At 32.0% G+C, this 22,287-nt stretch overlaps 1 protein-coding gene across 1 annotated transcript in view; it reads left to right on the forward strand.

Moving 5' to 3' along the window:
• The window catches only part of LOC128991553 (dystrophin, isoforms A/C/F/G/H-like), a 557,771-nt gene that overhangs the window by 148,414 nt on the left and 387,070 nt on the right, over window positions 1–22,287 (forward strand). The gene's annotated exons all lie outside the window — the stretch shown is intronic.

Raw genomic sequence — 22,287 nt, forward strand, 5'->3', positions numbered from 1 at the left:
GTTCTCAAAGGCACTCCGTAATCTCACACGTTTTGAATGTTCTACCTTTATAAGTTACTACACATTTTTTTCATAATTCATGATAAAATTTGTTCACGCAGACGTTTTGACATTAAAACGATAAACAAATTTATTTAACATATTATCATTTCAAGCCTTTGAAACTCATGCAACTTAGATCAAATGTTATTTTACTAATTAATCATTAAATGATATAGTATTTGCTAAAGCTTACGTATTAAACCTATAGGTACCTATTTGTACCTTACATGCTGTACCAAAATTTTACAATATGGCACCTGACGAAACATTGAGTTTTTTTTTAACTGAACTACTAGTATTTGGAATGGTTTCTACCATAAAGTCAATGGTTCTACCAACCAGCATATGTTTATTTGACGATACAAATGAACAAGTAGTCACTATAAAATATGTAGACGTTTTTTAAACTCTATAAATGTATTTAGTTTAGTGGGGTTTTTATTGTATATTGGGATTACATCAGGTGTGATCTTTCATAACTTGTAGTTCTTGAAATTAAGAATTTACATCTCCTATTCAATTTTTGTTCTTTTGGCCCTTGTTCATTATTTTACCTTGTATGTATAGCCACAGTTGGTCCCATTTAGTCCAGGCAACGAATGCTAAAAAAAGGGTATAGAGGGAAATGTTTGGAACACAATTTCTGACTTCGTAACTTTGTTTAGTATAGTTAGGAGGTTAACATACCAAAAGTCCCCGCCTCTAGCCCTTGTGCTGTGGGGGAGGAAGGGGCTTGAAGGTACCATTTTTTGGTTTTTTGCTAATATCTCGGAAACCATGCGTCCAAGTGAAATTATGCTAATAAACAAAGTGAAAGCTTATTAAATTTCCAGCAAGTTTGTAATTTACTATTTTTCGATATCTTGTATGGTTTTCGCGTTATTTGCCATCAAAAGTTTGTAAATTTGGAAAAATACATTTTTTCCAGATGTTTTTTGTTTTTTTTTTACAAGTTGCCTCTTAAACTATGCACCCTAAAAATAAATGCTGGGCATATGGTTGTAGGAAATTAAATTCCCTTCAATAACATATATGACTTTACTAGTTTACCTCCATCGGTTCAGATTTTAAAGCTAATTAACCGTCAGTATAAACAAAATTTAATTTAATTAAAATTTAAGAAAATTAAAATCTAGTGTTGAGCAAGGAATTTGAAGTCTTGCAACAGCTGTTGACTACTTAATATTTCAATTTATCACCTTACACAGTCAACTAATTGGTTGGAACATTCACTATCAAGTAGCTAAGGCGAGTGATGGGCGTCTAAAAATAGCACAGATACCCTATAGAAAATATATACTTGTGGGCTGCCTAACCAGCTTCCTCACACTTGATGATCTAGCTAGACTATTGTAATGGGAAAATATTATAAAAGTGTCTGTATGACACTGGAAACCAATCACAATCATTAAATTTAAACAAAGATAAATAACATATTTAAATGAATTAATATAAAACATTACATCGGAGCCTACTATTCTATCCCTTGCTATCTTAGTTTAATAAGGACTACCATCCTCATCATTTTTATCCTTTTTTCTCCATCGGACCGGACCTATTTTGGAAATGGTATACTGTTTTTCAGTCATCTTTCCCAGGGACAACATTTTGACATTTTTGGCATACTTATTTTAGGCTTGCTTTTTTGCTCCCTGATTTTGCACGAGTACAGTTTTATGTGCATAGGCAGAAAACAATTTTGAGAATATCCTTCGGTGTAGTTTCATGCTGTGTGTGCTCTGCTACTACAGAGTTTTTATTATTCTTTTCCACTCTTACATAAGAGAAGGCAGGTTATTTCCCAGCCACAGCTGAACCTTTTGGAATGTACATGATAGGAAACGATGTTTGAAAGCACCATCAGTCGGAGGAAGACAAGAGATATTAGGCTTGATGGAGACCGTCGATTTAAAAATTGACTTGTACCTGTATAGATTGAGGTTGAAGTGCACGATACCTCTCTCGCTGAAGCCCATATCAAATCAAGATGTACATTTCCCCTACCTTTTGTATTTGGGTGGTGTTGGAGAGGGGGCGTGAAAGACCGATGATGCATTTTGGGCCACTGGGGAATTCAGATACAACTTCGCATAAGCAACCTTGCTTTTCTCAAATGCTGAGGATTTTTTGTCACATCAGTAGAATCGCATTCAAAATATCATCTAATCCTTGTTAAGATAGTTTATGGTGCGAGAAAAAGATGTCCCTTACCTTCTTTCTTAGAGAATAAGAGGATAAAAACAATTATGAGGATGGTAGTCCTTTCCAAACTAAGATAGCAAGGCTGAATTGATTCAATAGTAGGCTAAGGCTACTCACTAATGTAATGTTTTATGTTAATTCCTACTTAAATATGTCAACTGTCTTGGTTTCAATTTTATTGTTATGATTGGTTTCCAGTGTCATATAGACACTTTTATATGCATAAACATGGTTATAACACCATATTTTCCCATTATAATAGTAATTTACTATAGTGAATATTCCAACCAATTAGTTGACTGTGTAAGGTGATAAATTGAAATATTAAGTAGTCAACAGCTGTTGCAAGACTTCAAATTCCTTCCTCAACACTAGATTTTAATTTTCTTAAATTTTAATTAAATTAAATTTTTTTATACTAAAGCTTAATTTGCTTTAAAATCTGAACGGAAGGAGGTATACTAGTAAAGTCATATATATTATTGAAGGTAATTTAATTTTCTACAACCATATGCCCAGCATTTATTTTTAGGGTGCATAGTTTAAGAGGCAACTTGTAAAAAAGAACAAAAAACATCTGGAAAAAATGTATTTTTCCAAATTTACAAACTTTTGATGGCAAATAACGCGAAAACCATACAAGATATCGAAAAATAGTAAATTACAAACTTGCTGGAAATTTAATAAGCTTTCACTTTGTTTATTAGCATAATTTCACTTGGACGCATGGTTTCCGAGATATTAGCAAAAAACCAAAAAATGGTACCTTCAAGCCCCCCCCTCCCCCACAGCACAAGGGCTAGAGGCGGGGACTTTTGGTATGTTAACCTCCTAACTATACTAAACAAAGTTACGAAGTAAGAAATTGTGTTCCAAACATTTCCCTCTATATCCTTTCGTTGCCTGGACTAATTGTTAGACTACAACAATTCAAGCTAGTTTCTTCCAACCCACTTCTAGTAACATGACGGAGGCTGTTATGTAGTAACATCAAGTTGGCTGTTATGTCAAATATTGTCCATCCCGAAATTGAACAAGTACAACCACCTAGTTCTAGATCTGAAACTAACCATTTGCCCGTACAAAGCCAATCATAGTTACCTAAAATTAGTTTGCCTATATTTCCTGGCAATTCCAAAGAATGGCTCACCTTTTATGATTTATTTAGGCAACTAGTGCATCCTTACTCCTTATTATATCCTTATTAATAAGGATTATTAATAATTATTTATTTTATCCTTATTATCTATGATATAATACGTGAAGGCGATTTCTACGAAACACTACTCCTCCGTTAATAATGGACTGATTTTTACAAACGATGTGTCAAAATTAAGTAATTTTTGTGTAGACGCCCCCTTTCACCAATTCCTGTAAATGAGTTCGTTATCAGTTTCGATAAATGGAGTGGAGTGATTAATTACATTATCTTTGAGATGACTCTTTTAAGTCATAGAAAATGTTTACTGTTATTCTTTTTGAAATAACGCCTGTAATACTTTGCAATTGCTCAAATTCGAGCAACAGGTGCGCTAGTGTAATTCTATTGCTTGCTTGAAATTCCATAAAACCAATGAAATATTCATTTCCAATGGTTTACTTTATGAGGGCTTTAATAAATCAATTTTTCCATTATGAGCCCATATCCCAAAACCCTTTTTTGTTGGATTTTGGAATACATTTAACAAACAGCCGTTGCCTACGTTTAATGACTCTTAAAAAGAGACATTAGTAAAATAATTCAAGTTTGACATTGGTTTAATTAATAACACAAGGATAATTATATTGCAGTAAAACTTAGGAGAATGAAAACCACATGATTTATTTAAATTCTTTATTTAAAAAATATTCAGAATACTTTACCATATAAATGGAAATTTTAGTTTGAAGATTTTTATTTAGCTGAACAAAACCGCAAAAACCCGACTCCAATAGCACGTTTCGTTCCGAAGTTACGATTTTAAAAAGTCTAAATAAAAATCAATGACATTCCATAGTAGAGATAAATTTAAATACCTTAGGAAAATATCGCGAATGAATGGCGATAAGGGACCTTTAAAACCGATAAGATAACTGACACCTCATTCATTCGTTATCTCTTTAAATGTTTACAGATCTACCTCAATTATTGTTGTTATTTTATCAATACTGTATTCGCAATGCTGTAATTTTTTACTCAGTTGTCCGTTTGAGGTCGGGTTTGCGCCATCGTATTTTACAAACAAAGACCTTTAATTTGATGTGCATATCAATTCATGCTTTAAGCATAAAGATTTTATTTTGGCACCTAGCGGGTCGTCCCCCTGACGAGGTAGCCTGTAAGTGAATATTTTTTAAATAGTCTTTTATGACCAGTGACTTTGTTCCAAGTTTTAGAGCTCTGTCTGTATTATTTCTTTTTTATATTTAGCTATCATGGGACTTTAACAGCGTTAAAGTGTTTGAAAATATGCATTTTCCCTTTAGTGACTCGGTTACCGTTCACTTTAACAAAACTATGAAGAGGATCATAAAATCTATATATTAATTACCTAAGCCGATTCTTTGCGTCAAAATTGCGGGCGACTGGGAAGTCGTAGAACGACGGGAGAGGGCTCAAATTAAAGGTCTCGATCCCGTGACGGCGGGAAAAATAATGAAATTCCCAACATTTTAACACAAAATTAGATATAACGTAAAACGAGCTGGTGGCCCGTCCTACGTACGGGAATCGAGTTGTCAACTAAAACGGAATAATTCAGAACATCTAGTTTACACGCATAGACACAAACTCTGGCAGTTTTAATGGGGAAGATCCTCTTATAAACAAATGTAACGTGACCACCTATTTATTCCATTCGAATATAGACTTAAAATATGGCGATTTTCACCATTCTTTTAGTTTTTGTAAACACTGTAAAATAAGGTGTCACTTGAAGGTTTTTTTTTCAACTTTGAGTTGCCCCCAAAATCCCCCCTTTTGGGGGGACATTCCAAAATGTCAAAATCATAAAATGAAACTTCCTGCTAGATTGCACGACCACCAAAAGGATATCTCTGTATATTTACTAAATATTAGGGGGGGGGGTCTTGACTTTTTATTCACCCTATGTAAGGTGAATGTTGTATACAAGAAGGTATGATGCCAAGCAGGAGTTTTATCGTTTCATTACTCGGCAGATACTTTAGACTCTAATTACATTCTTGCTGCGCTGGCCGTTCATCAAACATGAATGCTTAAATGCCTGCGTCCCGGTCCAACAATATGCAAGTTGGAAGTTTTCCTAAACTTCTAAAACAATTGGCTGTCTTATTATTGCTTGAAAATTACCGACTATTCTACTAAACCACTGGTATTAAAAGCATTAAATAAAGTGTGCACGAAGATTATGCTCACATCTTTCCTATTTATTTTTTTTTAATCGACGCAATTCCAAGTATAGGATGTTGAGTAGTAAACTATAAAAGACACATAAATGTAGGTATTTTTACAATATTTCTCGTTTACAGTTTATAATAATAATCTACTATGTTCTAAATAAATTAATGTACAACTTTAATTAGTTTCATATACTTCATACTAGACAAAAAAGAAATATGATAATTGCAATTTAGAATACAATTAATTGTTTTATAGCTTCTAATTGAAAGACGTATATTGCTTATAACTCTTTTTCAAAACAAATATTGGTTAGTCATAACTGGCGTGTAATATGTATTCATGCTCCAGACCAAAGCCTTTTACTACTTCCAGACTGACTCTCTTAATCGGGAATTATTATAAATCTCTTGTTTATTACAAGACCACCTACGCTAGTTAGCATAATGTATTGAAAACATTTCGTTCAATACAAAATAGCAAACGTATAACATAAAAATATACCGCACCTTCCGTGGTCTTTGTTTCTGTTATAGTTTTTATTTTATATAATATTGAATACACTGTACAAGGTACATTAACCTAACATAATTAATTAAAATCACTTTCAAGGATGAAACTAGTACAGTTCTACAATACTTGTACAATGTTAGTATCCACAAAATTCGTAACTGAGTGAAACATGTAAATTTTAGTGAATATTAAATAAAATAATACAACTTAAATCTGTAGATTCGCTAACCACAACTTAGTAACGAAAAGTTAAGTTTTCTAGAATATTCAACCTATTTTCTCGTCATATTGATTGATTTACAACAACCAAATGTATACAGTATGTTTTAGCGTATTCATATGCTGGCTAGTATACTAACCAAAAACCGTTGCTTGGAACAGCTGATTAACCAGTCTCTACACGCATGAATTGCTAGTTTCTCATTGGTTCATTGTTGTGTTGTACGTGTCGTTGAAGGTTACGATGTATTTTCATGTTACTACAAGTAGTGAGTGTGTTCAATTTAGTGTCTCTTTCGTGAGTGCGTTTTAGTATACATTAACTTAATGTCAAGTGACTTATTCGATGGCATTTTCGTGTAATGACATGCATGTTTTAGCTATTTGGAATTCATCAAACTAATCTGGTTAGTATTTTTAGTAACATGTCTTTATTTACCGAGCTCACTGTTTGCTGAACATAATGAAACAAAAAAAGATGCAATACTCTAGATATTGTTATTATCTGATACAAATCCTCTGTGAGCCTACATTATGATTACCGAATTATAAGTCATATAAATAATTCAACGTTTATCGTCCAAACAAATGATTGTAATATTTCTTAGACTGAAATCAAAATAAAATGGGAAAAATGCTCGATTCTACTCAATGTACTCACGAAACTGTAATCCTATTTTCATAGACGTTTCTAAAAATTATTTTAATTATAAAATTAGATAAATTATCGGAAAAAATGAATTTATTTCATGAACATGGCAATTGTTTTGGCACCGCAGATAAATTATTACTGTACACTTTCTGAAAGTGAGTGGCTAATTTTGAAGCAAAGTTTACTTTATAAACAAGATGTCAATGAAAAAAAAAATTGTTAAGCCAATCTTAATTTAAAAGCTTAGGCCTTTGACATTAGTTTAGAATGTTTACACCCGATTTAACGTGTGAAAATTCCTCTCCTATCAAGCGTGTAGGAGCGTGTATATTGGTCGGTCTTGAGGCGGAATGTACATTCCTGAAGGGGAGCTTGCCATTCTTGCTAGCAATATAGAGATTTAACATCTTAGGAACATTTGTCAATCTTATGCCTTTGAGTATCATACATAAGAACGTAAATATTTTTACTATCAAGAATATTAGGGTTATGGTTATTGAGTTTTCTGTAAATAAAAAAAACAGACTTCCAAGTTTTTTAATTTTTATATTGTATTCACATCTTAAAATGAAATTTGGTTGAAAAAAAAAACTGACATATATTTACTGGATATACCAGACAATAATATAGGTACCTAAATGGCGATTTACTTTATAATGTAGCTGTAAAATCATTAGAGATTTGTTATAGTTGATGTATCATCTGTTTAATTTATACAGCCCATCAAATTAACCTACCTTAGTAGTGCAACTTTAATTTATTCGCCTATTTTTATAGTAGTCCTATACAGCGGCGGGTGAATTTCCATTTAAAGAGACAGTTGTTGTGTTCGACAGGTTCAATAAGTGTCAGAGCCCGGGGATATTGTCCCTGTTGAAAACAGCCGCTCTCCTTTAATTTTGATCGGAAATTTTATTTTGTTCTACTTTGTTTCAAGTTTTAATGAACCCATGTCTGTCTTGTAGATCTTTTAGCCTTTGTCCACGTTATTAAAATATTGTCTGCCAATTGTTGAGTATCATTATTATATTGCCAATGATGAGGACAAAAATGGGAGTAAGTTATCTTTAACTAAATTAAAGGTGTATGGAATGGAGTGTGATGCCATGTAGCTTTGCAACTGATTAAGCCTATGTATTATCGTAGCCATGACCATTTATCAAAAACACAATGGTTAAGGGGACAAATTAGTCCATTTTTGAACTTAAACATTTCTGACTTATCTCAATATGCAATCAGCTATTTTTTTTTTATCTTTAGCCTAGAAAATGTTAGTTAACAAGTTTAATTGATTACTGAATTATGAACTTAAATCATGAGGGAATAATAAGTTACTCGACACAAAATTCTTGACTATATTTCTTAACAGGAAATGACAGATGGATTTGCTTCGATACAAAATCATTTTTATTTCATTTCTAAATGTAGATGTGATTTGCACTAGATGGCTTGATGAGAAAGCGATTTTATACACTTTTCCTGTTGACTACTCTTATGTAACTAAGACTAAAAAAGTGTCGGAATATTTAATTTACTTACAAGGATGGGTTGGGCAAGAAATCGTCCGTAATCTTAGTTGGCTAAGTCCCAAACGTAACCTTGGTTACTGGCGGGGGTTCAGAGGTGCAAGAAATTTTAAACTATTGGAAAAACTCAGAGGTGTATTCATTAGGGTGGTTATTATATCATCACAATATTTTTATTGAGACAATCACCATTCAAACAGAGAAATACACACACTTTTTTTACATCTATGTAAATATTTAACTCTGGTTATAACTGTAGGCAGTCAAAAGTGTAAGATATTGTGAATTGTTGAAAAGCAGCACATTCGGAAAGTTAGTCAAAACAAACACTCAACGTATTCATGGGAAAGTCGCCCGAAGCAACTTTCTTCGCTTGTCTTCATAAATCACTTTTCTTTTTCGACGACGATGAATATGTTTGGGCTCTTCAATAGGTAATATTTTGTGGACCTTTCTTTGAAAAAAGAATTATGTTGGTAATAGTGTGGTTCTTTTTTAACAGCCTATCCATTCCATGTCCATGCGTATACATTGGCATTTATCAAATCAGTTTAAACCAGTACACCAGAATAATAATAATAATCATAAAAAAAAGAACCTCGATGCAACCTTTTCACTCCCTAACTACGTCCCGAATTCCCTTGCTCTGCAGAATGTCCACCAAACTACTTCGCACAAGGAAAGAGTGAACCAAACAACTAAAATTTACTTGCGAATATCATCTTGCAAATTTTCATCAAACTTAAGAATATCATTCTAAACTCTGTTGTACGATGGTAAGTTGTGAAAGTGCAATAAGCTTTTTTTCTAAAAAATCATCTAGTTTCGACTTCTTTTTTTTGTGTGTAAATCGGTGGCATTTGGTGTCCCTTACATAATATTATTGTGTATATAAACCCTGGGGAGAAGCTCTATGTATAGTTGATAGTGCACCCGAGGTAACAGATGTTTGGTCCTGACAGTTGTTTACCGACATGTGCATCTCTCTGTTCATCAACGCTACTCAGCCTGCAGCGCTTTAAACTTAGTTCTCAAAGGCACTCCGTAATCTCACATCTTTGAATGTTCTACCTTTACAAGTTAACATATTTTTTCATAATTCACGATTTAATTTGCTCATGGCGTTTTGACATTAAAACGAATTTCTAGGAATAAACAAATTTATTTAACATATTATCATTTCAAGCCTTTGAAACTCAGACAACTTAGATCAAATGTTATTTTACTAATTAATCATTAAATGATATAGTATTTGCTTAAGTTTACGTATTAAAGCTATAGGAACCTATTTGTACCTAACATGCTGTACCAAAATTTTAAAATATGGTACCTGATGAAATATTAAGTGTTAAAAAAAAAAAAAAATTAACTAGTTAAAATGAGTTGTACAATTTTAAAATAATTGTCAATCAGTATAAGTTTACTTGGCAATATAAATGAACAAGTACTCACTAAAACATTGCTAGTGTGTGTGATGGTATGTCAGAATTTTTAACTAAATGACATGTTAAAAAGCTTTGCTTTAACTGTATTTGTGTGTTAGGATAGGTTGACATTTTCTAACATTGTAATGACAATGCCTTGTTGGCCTGAACTGCTGAACATTTCCTACACACCTCTGAAACTTTGCCAGTTACCGCAGCCAACAAAGATAAAGGACTTCTTGTATTATCACAATTTACCATCCTACATTTGCGTTTTATACTACCTTCAACTGAAGGAAGGTATTTATTTAAATTTAGTGGATAAGAAATTAAAATAAACGTTTGTAAAAATAAGGATGAACTTTATCGCATCATATATTGTTCAATGTGAAGTTTGTCTAAATCCGGATAATTCAGTTACAAATTTGTCTGAAGTTTTGGCGTGTTGTATCCATGTTCAACTAACATTTTACATTGCATTTGTCTTTTACCTTATTGTGTATACACTTTTTTATGGTAAAAATGAACGTTTAGCCAGGTGGTAAAACTCTGTCCTTCATACATTTTATTATAATAAAAAAAAAGTAAAATGATGGTTTAAGAATGGGTTTGGTTGCTGGTGCCGTATACATTAAAATTCGGAATGTATTTCTCCTGTACTTTGGTGAGTTGTCCAGCAACAGTTGTCTGATGAAGATGGAGTGCAAAGTTTCGCATGTCCCACAGCTTGCAATGTTTCTATCGCACGTCGATGAATATGTTTTGTATTGTACTGTATCTGTTGCGTTTTATTATTCTAGGTAGATTTTACTAAAAAACTCAAACATAACTGACTTGTTGTGATGACGTGTTAGTTTGTGTTTCCTGGTTTATTGCGAACACTTATATTAAATATCCTGCTTGAAGTATATATAATGGTTTATTGGTTTACGAGTTACCTTTCAACTGAGATGGCACCTAATAATTCTTTACGTGCTGTCGTGGATGAACAGCAATGGAGAATATCTAGAATTTTATTTTATTAAAGAATTCAACTTAATTACTCAACATCAACGATAAAATGTAATTTGAGAACAACTTAATAAGTATAGGCCTAAACACATTTCCTTTGGTAAGACATTTTCTTTTAAACTGTAGTTTTTGCTTATAGTTTTGCGTCGCAGTAGGTTTGTAATCAAGCTATAGTCATAAAAACTCTCTCATAATGTTAAAATAACGCAGAATCCAACACGATACCAATTATTCAAAGCCCTTGTTAAATCTTACGTACAACACAACAGATTACTACTTTTAATCTTGAGAAATGTAACGAATTACCCTAGACAAAAAGAGGGAACTGCAGGAAAAAGATTTCCCATTTCCAATGAATAACGCCAGTGTAATAAATTATTGCCGCCAGTGTCGGGAATGGGACATTAATTTTGGCCATTTAATATTAAAACCCGGCGGATCCAATGGTGGAGCGCGGGCCTGTGTAACACAGACAGCAACTCAATTAAACTTGGTCAAACTGGCGGGTGTGGTCGGATCTATATTAGACACTTGTATTTAGATGAGGTTATCGAATTAGTGGATTCGACCAATCAGATGATTGGCAGTTGGATTACACCGCGGGGTTGATTAACTGGGAAACTATCTTGTTTGACGAATTTGTTAATCTTGATTGTATAATTATATGTTATCAAAATGTGTATAAATGCGGAACTATTGAACGTAAGATTGGTTAGATCAAAAATGCCATCAGGTGTATAACCTTTAATTTTGGCAACGATAGATATTTGGATTTATTAAATCTAAATGAAATGAAGTAAAATCATTGACATTATTTTAAGTATTTTTGGGATATTGGTGTGGGATACACATGATGATTCCTGATAGTTAATGTTCCTGAAAACAATTGATTCTGTATCCTCCAGTAGTGGAGAACTACCGGTTTAACAGCACTTGGGGCGTTTTTTCCCATAAGAATAACATGGGGATCATTTTTTGGCCACCAAAACCAAAAATCCTGATCTTTGCCTAAATATCCCTATATAATTGTCAAACCTTATTTCTTACTTATTCCCTATAAATATATTCGATATTAAGCTAAAAAAGCTATTTCTTACATTTATTTACCCTTACAAGTGTACATTTAGAGTAGATACAATAGGACAATATGACACCACTTTAGGCACGTTTTCCCCATAAGAATAACATGGTGAGCTTTTTTTGACCACTTTTTTAAAAATCCAGCTCTCGGCCTATACAAGCCTATATAAATGTTCAATACCATTGTACAACACTATTAAAATTTCAAATCCATATCCATTCACATGTATATTCTCAAAATCATCAACTTGACAGTGCGAGGTTTGTACGCGAACTCGGGCGCGCTCCCGGCTCACGGCGCGGGCATGCTCCGGGCTCTCGCTCCTGACCCATGGTTGGTCTTCTCGTCTCTAGTGGTAGCTCTTGATTAAGTCCTGGGTGGGTGACCTCCTGTTGAAGTAATTTCTAGTTAAATTGTTAAAAATCTTTAATTTCTAGTTAAAAATTTTGAAAATTTCAAAAATTTTGAAATTTTCGAAAAATCTATAAATAGAAGTGACATTCGGGTGATATTTCATTCTGGACCATGAGGCCCACCTGTCAACACTGCTCCGTGTCGCTCTCCACCAAAAGTAACCTGATTCGCCACTACAAGGTAATTCATAAAATGAAGGTGAAACTGTGCAAAGTTTGCAATTTAATCTGTGATAATAATGTGGCTTTAAAATCACATATATTACAAAGTCACAAGACTTGTAATTTCTGTAAAACGAATGTTGTTGGACATTTTAAAAGACACGCCAATTCTTGCATAAAATGTCCATATACAATGATTAAATTTGTCGGTGAATCGATTAGAACTGACCTTGAAAGTACTCTGAAGTCTTATCCTCTGCCGATAAAATGGACTTTAGTTAGGAGAATCAAATTTATAAAATATTCAATGGATCAAAATGGAAAATTAGTTAATGAAAAAGAATGTATTGCAGATTTTAGAAGCCTTACTACCTTAACTATTGAGAAGAGAGATTTAAAACCTCAAATTGAAAATGCACTTTTAAAGATTGATGCGTCGATTCATAAATATCAAGCCCAAGGCAGTGGATGGATATATGACCATACTAAATATTGGCAGTTGCATGTTTATAAGTATAAGCCTTTAACTCCAAAGTCATATATCCCCACACCAAAAAGTATTCAATCAAAACATGCAGTTTTAAATATAAAAAATTCTGATAATAAATGCTTCCTTTGGTCAATTTTAGCAGCTTTATATCCAAGGAACTCTAATGAAAGTGCTAATAGAGTCTCTAATTATGTACCCTATGAAAGTCAGTTGAATATGACAAACATAAAGTATCCTGTGAAAATATCTGATATAGATAAATTTGAAATACAAAATAACATAAGTGTTAATGTATTTGGGGTTGAATATGATAAATTTATATATCCATTAAGAACAACTAAACTAAATAGTAATATTCATATAGATTTATTATTATTACAAGAAGGTCGTAAATTACATTACTGTTTAATTCGTGATTTTGATAAGTTAATGTTCCACTCTACAAAAGATGACCACAAGAAGTATTTTTGCAAGTTTTGTTTACAACATTTTTACACCAAAGATAAATTAGAATGTCATATAACATATTGTAAGAACTTTGATGCACAAAGAGTGGAAATGTCTAAACAAGATACATTACAATTTAAAAATTATAAATATCAACTTAAAGCCCCATTTGTGATTTATGCTGATTTTGAGTGCTTTATAAACTCCAATATACATATTCCATCGGGATTTGCATTTGTCGTAGTAAAAGATTCTAAGATTATTTCTGAAGAGTTATATAGTGGTGCAAATGTTATGGATGTGTTTTTTGAAAGATTATTTGAGACTTATGATTTTATTAAAAGTCAAATGGCGATATATATTCCCCTTGTAATGACTCCTGAGCAAGAGGCATCTTTCCAAAACTCAACACATTGTCATATTTGTGAAAAGCCTCTATATTTTGATAGGGTACGGGAACATTGTCATTCAAATGGCCAATACCGTGGAGCTGCCCACAATGATTGCAATTTAAACTATAAAGTAACAAAGAAAATACCAGTATTCTTTCATAACTTAAAAAATTACGATGGACATTTAATTATGCAACACTTGGGAAAGTTTAATCGTAAATTAAATTGCATAGCCAAAGATATGGAAAAGTACATTTCATTCTCTGTTGATGATTTAGTATTTTTAGATTCCTATAACTTTCTGTCCCTTCCATTATACAAATTAGCTTCCAATTTAAATACATTTAGATTCATAGACAATCCACTACTACAACGCAAAGGCGTATTTCCCTATGAATATATGACAGGACCAGATAAGTTTGCAGAGTCTCTACCCCCAATTGAAGCCTTCTATAGTACTCTAACTAAAGAACATATCTCTTCCAACGAATATGAACATGCTAAAAATGTCTGGACCCATTTTAATATACATAATTTACAAGAATATCATGATTTATATCTTAAAACAGATGTATTGCTACTGGCTGATGTGTTTGAGACATTTAGAGACCTGTGTTTAAAGGATTACAAACTTGACCCCGTACATATGTATTCACTTCCAGGACTAACATGGGAAGCTTGTCTTAGAATGACTGGTATAAAATTACAATTATTTCAAGATATTGACATGCATTTGTTCATAGAAAGTGCAATCAGAGGAGGAGTCAGTATGATTTCCACACGTTACGCTAAAGCCAATAATAGATATATGGGTGAACATTATGACCCCAAACAAGAGAGTGTGTATTTAGTATATTTAGATTGTAACTCGCTATACTCCACAGCTATGTGTGAGACACTACCTGTGGATGGATTTCGTTGGACGAATGAGATAGACTACAAAAACAATCAAAATGATGAGTTTGGATATATCTTAGAAGTTGATTTAAAATACGATAAAAGCTTACATGATTTACATAATGACTATCCATTAGCACCTGAGAAAATGAATGGCAAATTAATACCTAATTTAAATGACAAAACTAAATATATTTTACATTATAAAGCATTACAAAAATATGAAGAATTGGGTTTGATTGTTACAAAATACTATAGAATTTTAAAATTTAGACAGTCTAAATGGCTTGCACCCTATATTAATTTTAATATTGAAAAACGCAAATGTGCTAAAAATGATTTTGAAAAAGACTTTTACAAATTGTTAAATAATAGTCTCTTTGGTCGAACAATTATGAACCAACGCAAGTTTCGTGATATATATCTCAAGGATGAGTCACTATTAACTAAATATGTCACTAATCCAAGGTTTGACTGTAGCAAAAAGTTCGATAACAATTTACATGCTATACATTTAAATAAATTAGTTGTAAAGTTTAATAAGCCGATATATTTGGGAATGACCATTTTGGATATTAGTAAAGTAATAATGTATGATTTCCACTATAATTATATGTCAAAATTTAAGAACAAAAGATTTCTTATGACTGATACAGATTCTTTAATGTATTCTATAGTTACAGAGGACTTTTACAAGGAAATAGAAAGTGACTTGCACTATTTTGATACCTCTGGATATAGTAAAGACCATTTCTTATACTCTGATAAAAATAAAAAAGTCACTGGCAAGTTTAAAGACGAATTAGATGGTCATATTATGTATGAATATTGTGGTTTAAGACCAAAGTTATATTCTTATATTCCTCTAAAATGGTTATATGAAGAAGACAAGCAAGCTTTAGAGGTCAAAAAAGCTAAAGGAGCTGATGGTGCTACAGTTAAACATCTCCTCAGACATCAACATTATTTAAACTGTCTTGCAACTGGGCAAGATTATTATGAGAATGTGACAAGAATTAAATCTACAAATCATCATCTTCAAACCTTAACTATGAATAAGAAAGTACTATCGTTTGACGATGACAAGAGGTTTATTCTGGAAGATGGCATCAATACGCTTGCGCTTGGTCACTATAAAATTGATCAAACATAAATCTATATTTGCCATTATTCTTTGACCTTTCTTTGTCTATTACAAAAAAGCCATATTTAGTTTTATCCCAACATTGATGACAGAGATTTCTAAATTGGTTAAATGAAAAGTCATTACCAACATGATTGTTATATACATGTTTTAAATTTAAATCATCTTGTTTAAATAATATTAGGAAATTTACATTATCACGTAAATGTTTGTGTACTTTGCTGTAAGATTGACACAAGTAAAAACAGTTAATATTTTTATGTCGACCCATTGAAAAAAATTGTGTAATATTTTGACTATTTATGTCATCAAATACAACAACTGACTGTGATTTTACATCATTTGGTGTGATTTCACAGTCAGTACACGTGTGTAATTTCACTTCGTCACACAAACTAAATATTTCAATTATTTTTTTATATTTTTCTTGTTCTAAAGATTTAGATATTAAATATAAGTTTGTAAATTTTAATCCTTCCTTTCTTACAATTAAATTGTAAATTACAACCGTCTTCCCACTTCCACTTGGACCACAAATAACACATCGAATATTGGTAGGAAATAGACCCAACTTCTTTGGTATATTTTCCTTAGTATGTACTATTTTAAATTTAGGTTTTTGTTGAATAAAAGACATTTTTTATATAATAAAAATGGTGAAAAATGATAATAAGAAAACATGTAAAAAAGGCAAAGGTTTATTCTTAAAGCCTTACAGGGGTCGAGGGCTATTGAATACTCTTATAAATAATCTTCCATTTCCACTTCACATACCATCATATCGGTACTGTGGACCTGGAACGAATATACGTCAAAATCTAGCCAAAAATGTACCTCCAAAAAATAAGTTAGACTCTTATTGTAAAGAGCATGACATATTCTACATGAATAATCCCGATACCACTGCTCGGAACAAAGCAGACATGAGATTAGCAGACTTAGCTTGGACTAGAGTAACGGCAAATGACGCAAATCTTGCTGAAAGAGCTGCAGCTTATGCGGTGACAAATTTGATGAAGGCAAAAGCAAAAATGGGAATGGGATTAAAATTTAATAAAAAAGATGGACAACTACCAGCTGTTAGAGGCCGCAAAAGACGTGCCTCACTTCCGGGGGGTGTACCTAAAAAACGAGCTAAAAAATCTAACACCAAAAGTAAAAGAGTGCGGAATAGTTAATTTAGACAGTTCATCTGGCACACATTGGACAGCATATCGTAAAAATAAAGATATTGTAATTTATTTTGACCCATTTGGAATCCAACCTCCAAAAGAAGTAATTAAATATTTTGAGGGACATAAAATATTCTATACAACCGATCAAATACAAGATTTAAATAGTTCTATTTGTGGAATTTTATGTTTATCATTCATAAAAAATTTTTGTTTATAAAAATGGATTCATTTACTATAACATTTTCGGGTACAGAGCCAGAGCTAAAGTCAGTGTTCTTTCCTCCCATAGAATTAAATGATGATTATGTAATTGGATTAGTAGATTTTCAAAGTTATAATTCTATATTTAATGTAAAAAAACCACTTAATACTTTAACATATTACAAAGTAGAGAAAAAAACATTACCAAAGGGAGAGATCTTAGTTGATGATTTAAACCAGTTATTAGATGGTAAACTTAAAGTTATAATACATAAGAATGGAGAAGCATTAATTAATACTAAAGTCAAACTTTTATTTAAAGGGCTTATTCCAAAATTAAATCAACTTAAAGGCAACAAATTAACCATTGAAGAAGGTGATGATGTTTTCTATTATGACCACAAAGCTCCAGTTACAATAGAAATTTCTGAAGGAACATATGAGGTGGTTGAGCTTGCAAAGGAAATTCAAAAGCAAATCCCAGACTTTTTCCTTACAGCTAATAATAAAACTATGAAAGCAACATTACTTTCTAGCCACGTGTTTGATTTTACAAAACCATGTTTAGGGTCTGTTTTATTGGGATTTAAAGGTGTTTCTACTCCTGGTGTTCAGTTTGAATCTACAAATAAAATAAACATTAATAATGTAAATGTGATTAGAGTAAAATGTAATATTGCAAACGGGTCCTATTTAAACGGAAACAAATCACACACCATACATAGCTTTTATCCAGAAGCTCCTCCTGGCTACAAAATTATTGAAGTTCCAAGAAATATTATATATTTTCCTGTAAATAAGAGAAGTTTAGATGTTGTCAGTATTACATTTGCCGATCAGCATGACAAGGCAATTGACTTTAATGGAGAAGAAACTACAATTACTTGTCATATAAAAAAGATATGAGAATTTATAAGAATTTATCTATAAGTGTACAAAATGCTAGGTTCCTACGATCAATAGGACTAAAGTTAAAATTTTCTATTAATAAAAATGGAAGATTTTCTAGACGTTACAGGGAAATCCCAATTCGACGATAGTGTGGTTAAAATTACAAATCACTCCTATGTTCCCCACAACACTTTAGCAATAAATAATTCCGATGAAATTCGAATATGTATTAATAATCAAGATTTGCTAACTCTCCCGTGTAGGAGTTATCTGTATATTAAGGGAGAAATTGAAAATCATGATAAAGGTCATTTTATAAATAATGCATTTGCATTCTTATTTGATGAAATTAGATATGAAGTCGCAGGTAAAGAAATAGACATTGTAAGAAACCCAGGAATTTCTAGTCTTATGAAAATATTGAGCTCTTACAATAAAACTACTAAATTGTCAAATGTGGCATTTGATTCTGACACGAATTTAAAAGAGTTCCATAAAAGTGGCAAGTTTAGTACTTGTTTGCCATTAGAACTGTTAATGGGTGTATTTGAGGATTTTAATAAGGTATTAGTAAATGTCAAACAAGAATTGGTGTTAAAAAGATCCAAAAATGATTTGAATTGTATATTAACAACCACTAGTGCTCCAGCCAGTGGTACTGCTGATATGATTCCTAAAATTACACTTAACTCAATTCAATGGGTGATGCCACATGTAATACCATCAGATGGGGAGAAGTTACAATTACAAAAGATGTTACTGCAAAATAAAAATTTGCAAATTGCATTTAGAAGCTTAGAGTTGCATGAACTTCCATCATATCCCAATACTACAAGACATACATGGTCAGTAAAGACATCTTCAAGTTTGGAGAAGCCTAGGTATATTATATTTGGTTTCCAAACAGCTAGGGATAATAGTGCACGAAAAAGAACTGATGAATTTGATCACTGTAAGTTAAAAAATCTCAAAGTATTTCTAAACTCTGAATTTTATCCTTATAGTGATTTAAATCTCGACTTTGAAAATGGAGATGTCTCTAAAGCTTATGAGATGTTTATGAGGTTTAGAGAGACTTACTATAATACTATCCCAGATCCTATGATTAGTAGGGCTGAGTTTATGAAGAAATATCCACTAATTGTAATAGACTGTTCTAGACAGAACGAAACAGTGAAGGAAGGAATTGTTGATATTAAATTAGAGATTGAAACTGCAGAAAATGTGCCAGCAAATACATCTGCATATTGTTTGATAATACATGATAAAGTGTTTGAGTACAATCCTTTGTCAAATGAGATAAATAAAATGTAAATAAAAGATGAAAAACATTCAACAAGAATTGGTTGACTCTGCAAATCAAATACGAGAGAAATATAGAGCTTTAAAACGTGGCAAGTTTCTAGAGGCTGAAGAGAGGTTCCAAACATTCCAACCTTTAATAGAGCCATTACAAGAATTAAAAAAAATCGCCAAAACAGAGAGGCCTCGAATGGAGATTCTCCCAATGACTCCATCTAGAATACCAATAATACCAAGATTACAACCATTACAACAATCTACTCCACAGAAATTAGATTTTGGTCTTTTAGCATCAGACTATTTAGGAAATTACCTCAGTAAAAGTAGTATGACAGACACTACATATGGTATTAGACGAGAAGCAAATAAATTTTTTATTGGAAATAAGGAAGTTGATATTGCCAATGATGATGTTACAATTGCAAATAAAACCTACAAGGGGACAAAAGGTTTGTGGCAATTGTTAACTTTAAAAGAACCTGAGGATTATACTCCGGCTGATTTGCAAAATTATAAAGAAATTTTGGAAGCTACAAATGGACATTTAAAGAGTTACAAAGATGGTGCACCAATTTCAAGTAATAGACATACTAAATATCTTAATATAATTAAACCTCTTTTTAAATCTGTTGGTGAAGGTTTGAGACAAGTGACTGGTAAGAAAATAGACTATATTTATTGGGATGATCCTAATGAGCTTGTAGATAGGTTAAGACTTCTTTGGCTAAGTCGCCAAGCCGGTAACTCAGGAGTGGATAATGAAATAGATTCCATTATTGAGGAATTGAGAGAAAGTGGAATTATTTATTAAATAAAAATATGTTTATAGATAAATTTTATCGTTTATATAATCCATATAATAAGCCTGCAGAACCCAGGGCTAGTAGTGAACCTACTTTAAATTTACAAGACGATAGTTGGAATGGTTTAAACCGTAAACTTGGTAATGTTAAAGATGGGGAGTTTGTAGATGATGTATCAACTTTGGGACAGACATTAACTAGAAAAGGTGATGTCTTTTTACAAGGTAAAACTAAATATGAGTTTTTAGAATCCAAGAATAAAAATTGGAATGCTAAAAAACAGAAAATTACTAATGTGGAAAAGGGTGAAAGTTTAGATGATGTGCCCACTTTACAACAGACTTTAATACGAACAGCTGGTGGTACATTTGTACAAGACAATAATAATTATGAATTTTTAGAATCAGAGAATGGTATTTGGAATGCTAAGAAACGGAAAATTACTAATGTGGAAAAGGGTGAAAGTTTAGATGATGTGCCCACTTTACAACAGACTTTAATACGAAAAGAAGATGGTAAATTTGTACAAGACAATAATAATTATGAATTTTTAGAATCAGAGAATGGTGTTTGGAATGCGAAGAAACAGAAAATTAGTAATTTGATGGAAGGTACAGATAGTAAAGATGCTGTGAATGTTTCACAAGTTCCAAAAATGGAAGCAGGCTATTGGAGTTTTTATAATAAAAGGTTAGTACGTGTTAAACCTGCCATTGATGACACTGACTGTGTTATAAAAGAACAGACTATAACTTTTGATAAAAAAGAAAAATGTTGGGATGCCAAAAAACAATTCATAAGAAATCTACCAGAGGGGGAACATTTGGATGATATTTGTCTAATGTCACAATCTATGCATTATGATGGATCAAAATTTGTATATGGAGAAAAAAAATTTAATTTGATGGAATATAATCCTGATTTATTAGTTGCTGACCCCACATCTTTGAGTGGATTTAAGTATATAGATAATAGACCATATATACCAGAAAACTATGTATTTAAAAGAATGGAAGATAATCTATTGATTGGGGCTAATGGTGATGTATTTAGAGTTACAGGAAAGGATGATGTTATAAAAAATGAATGAAATTGCATACGAACTTCATAAGCCTGCAAGAAAGAATTTCATTAGAAGGTCTTTCAAAGTATTAGGTATAAACGAAACCGTACAAATAGATTTAATTGATATGCAAAACTATGCTAGAGAAAATTTTGGCAATAAATATATTTTAACTTTAATAGATACATTTTCTAAAAAAGCTTATGCTGCTCCACTAAAGAATAAGACAGGGTTAGTGGTTACAGAAGCCATTAAAAACATTCTACCAAAGGGGGTTAAAAACATTCAATCTGACAATGGAAAAGAATTTTTTAATCAATATTTTAGCAAACTAATGAAAAAATTAAATATTAATCACTATCACACATTTTCTACAACTAAGGCTGCAATTGTAGAGAGGTTTCAGAGAACTTTAAAGAATTGGTTATATAGGGAATTTAGTGCTCAGGGGAGTTATAAATGGTTGGATTTACTTCCAAAGTTAATTCGAAAATATAATAATAAAGTGCATAGATCTATAGGAATGAAGCCTAACCAAGTAAATGTTAAGAATAGTAAATATGTACATGAGAGGTTGCATGAAAGGACTTCTAAAGTAGAGCAAGTTAAAAAGCCAAGATATAAGGTAGGTGATAGCGTAAGGATTTCCAAGTATAAACATGTTTTTAGTAAAGGTTATACTCCAAATTGGACAGGGGAACTATTTACAATAGCAGAAGTTAAGAATACAAAGCCTGTGACTTATATCTTGAAAGATGAAAATGGCAATATAATCAGGGGAGGCTTCTATACAGAGGAGTTGTTAAAGACCAAGTATAAGGACATGTATTTGGTAGAGAAGATAATTAGGAAAAAAGGTGATTTATTATATGTCAAATG

Source organism: Macrosteles quadrilineatus, unplaced genomic scaffold (genome assembly GCF_028750875.1).
Source record: "Macrosteles quadrilineatus isolate MER2022 unplaced genomic scaffold, UCM_ALF_1.0 Scaffold_4__1_contigs__length_99947679, whole genome shotgun sequence".
NCBI classification, from domain to species: domain Eukaryota; kingdom Metazoa; phylum Arthropoda; class Insecta; order Hemiptera; family Cicadellidae; genus Macrosteles; species Macrosteles quadrilineatus.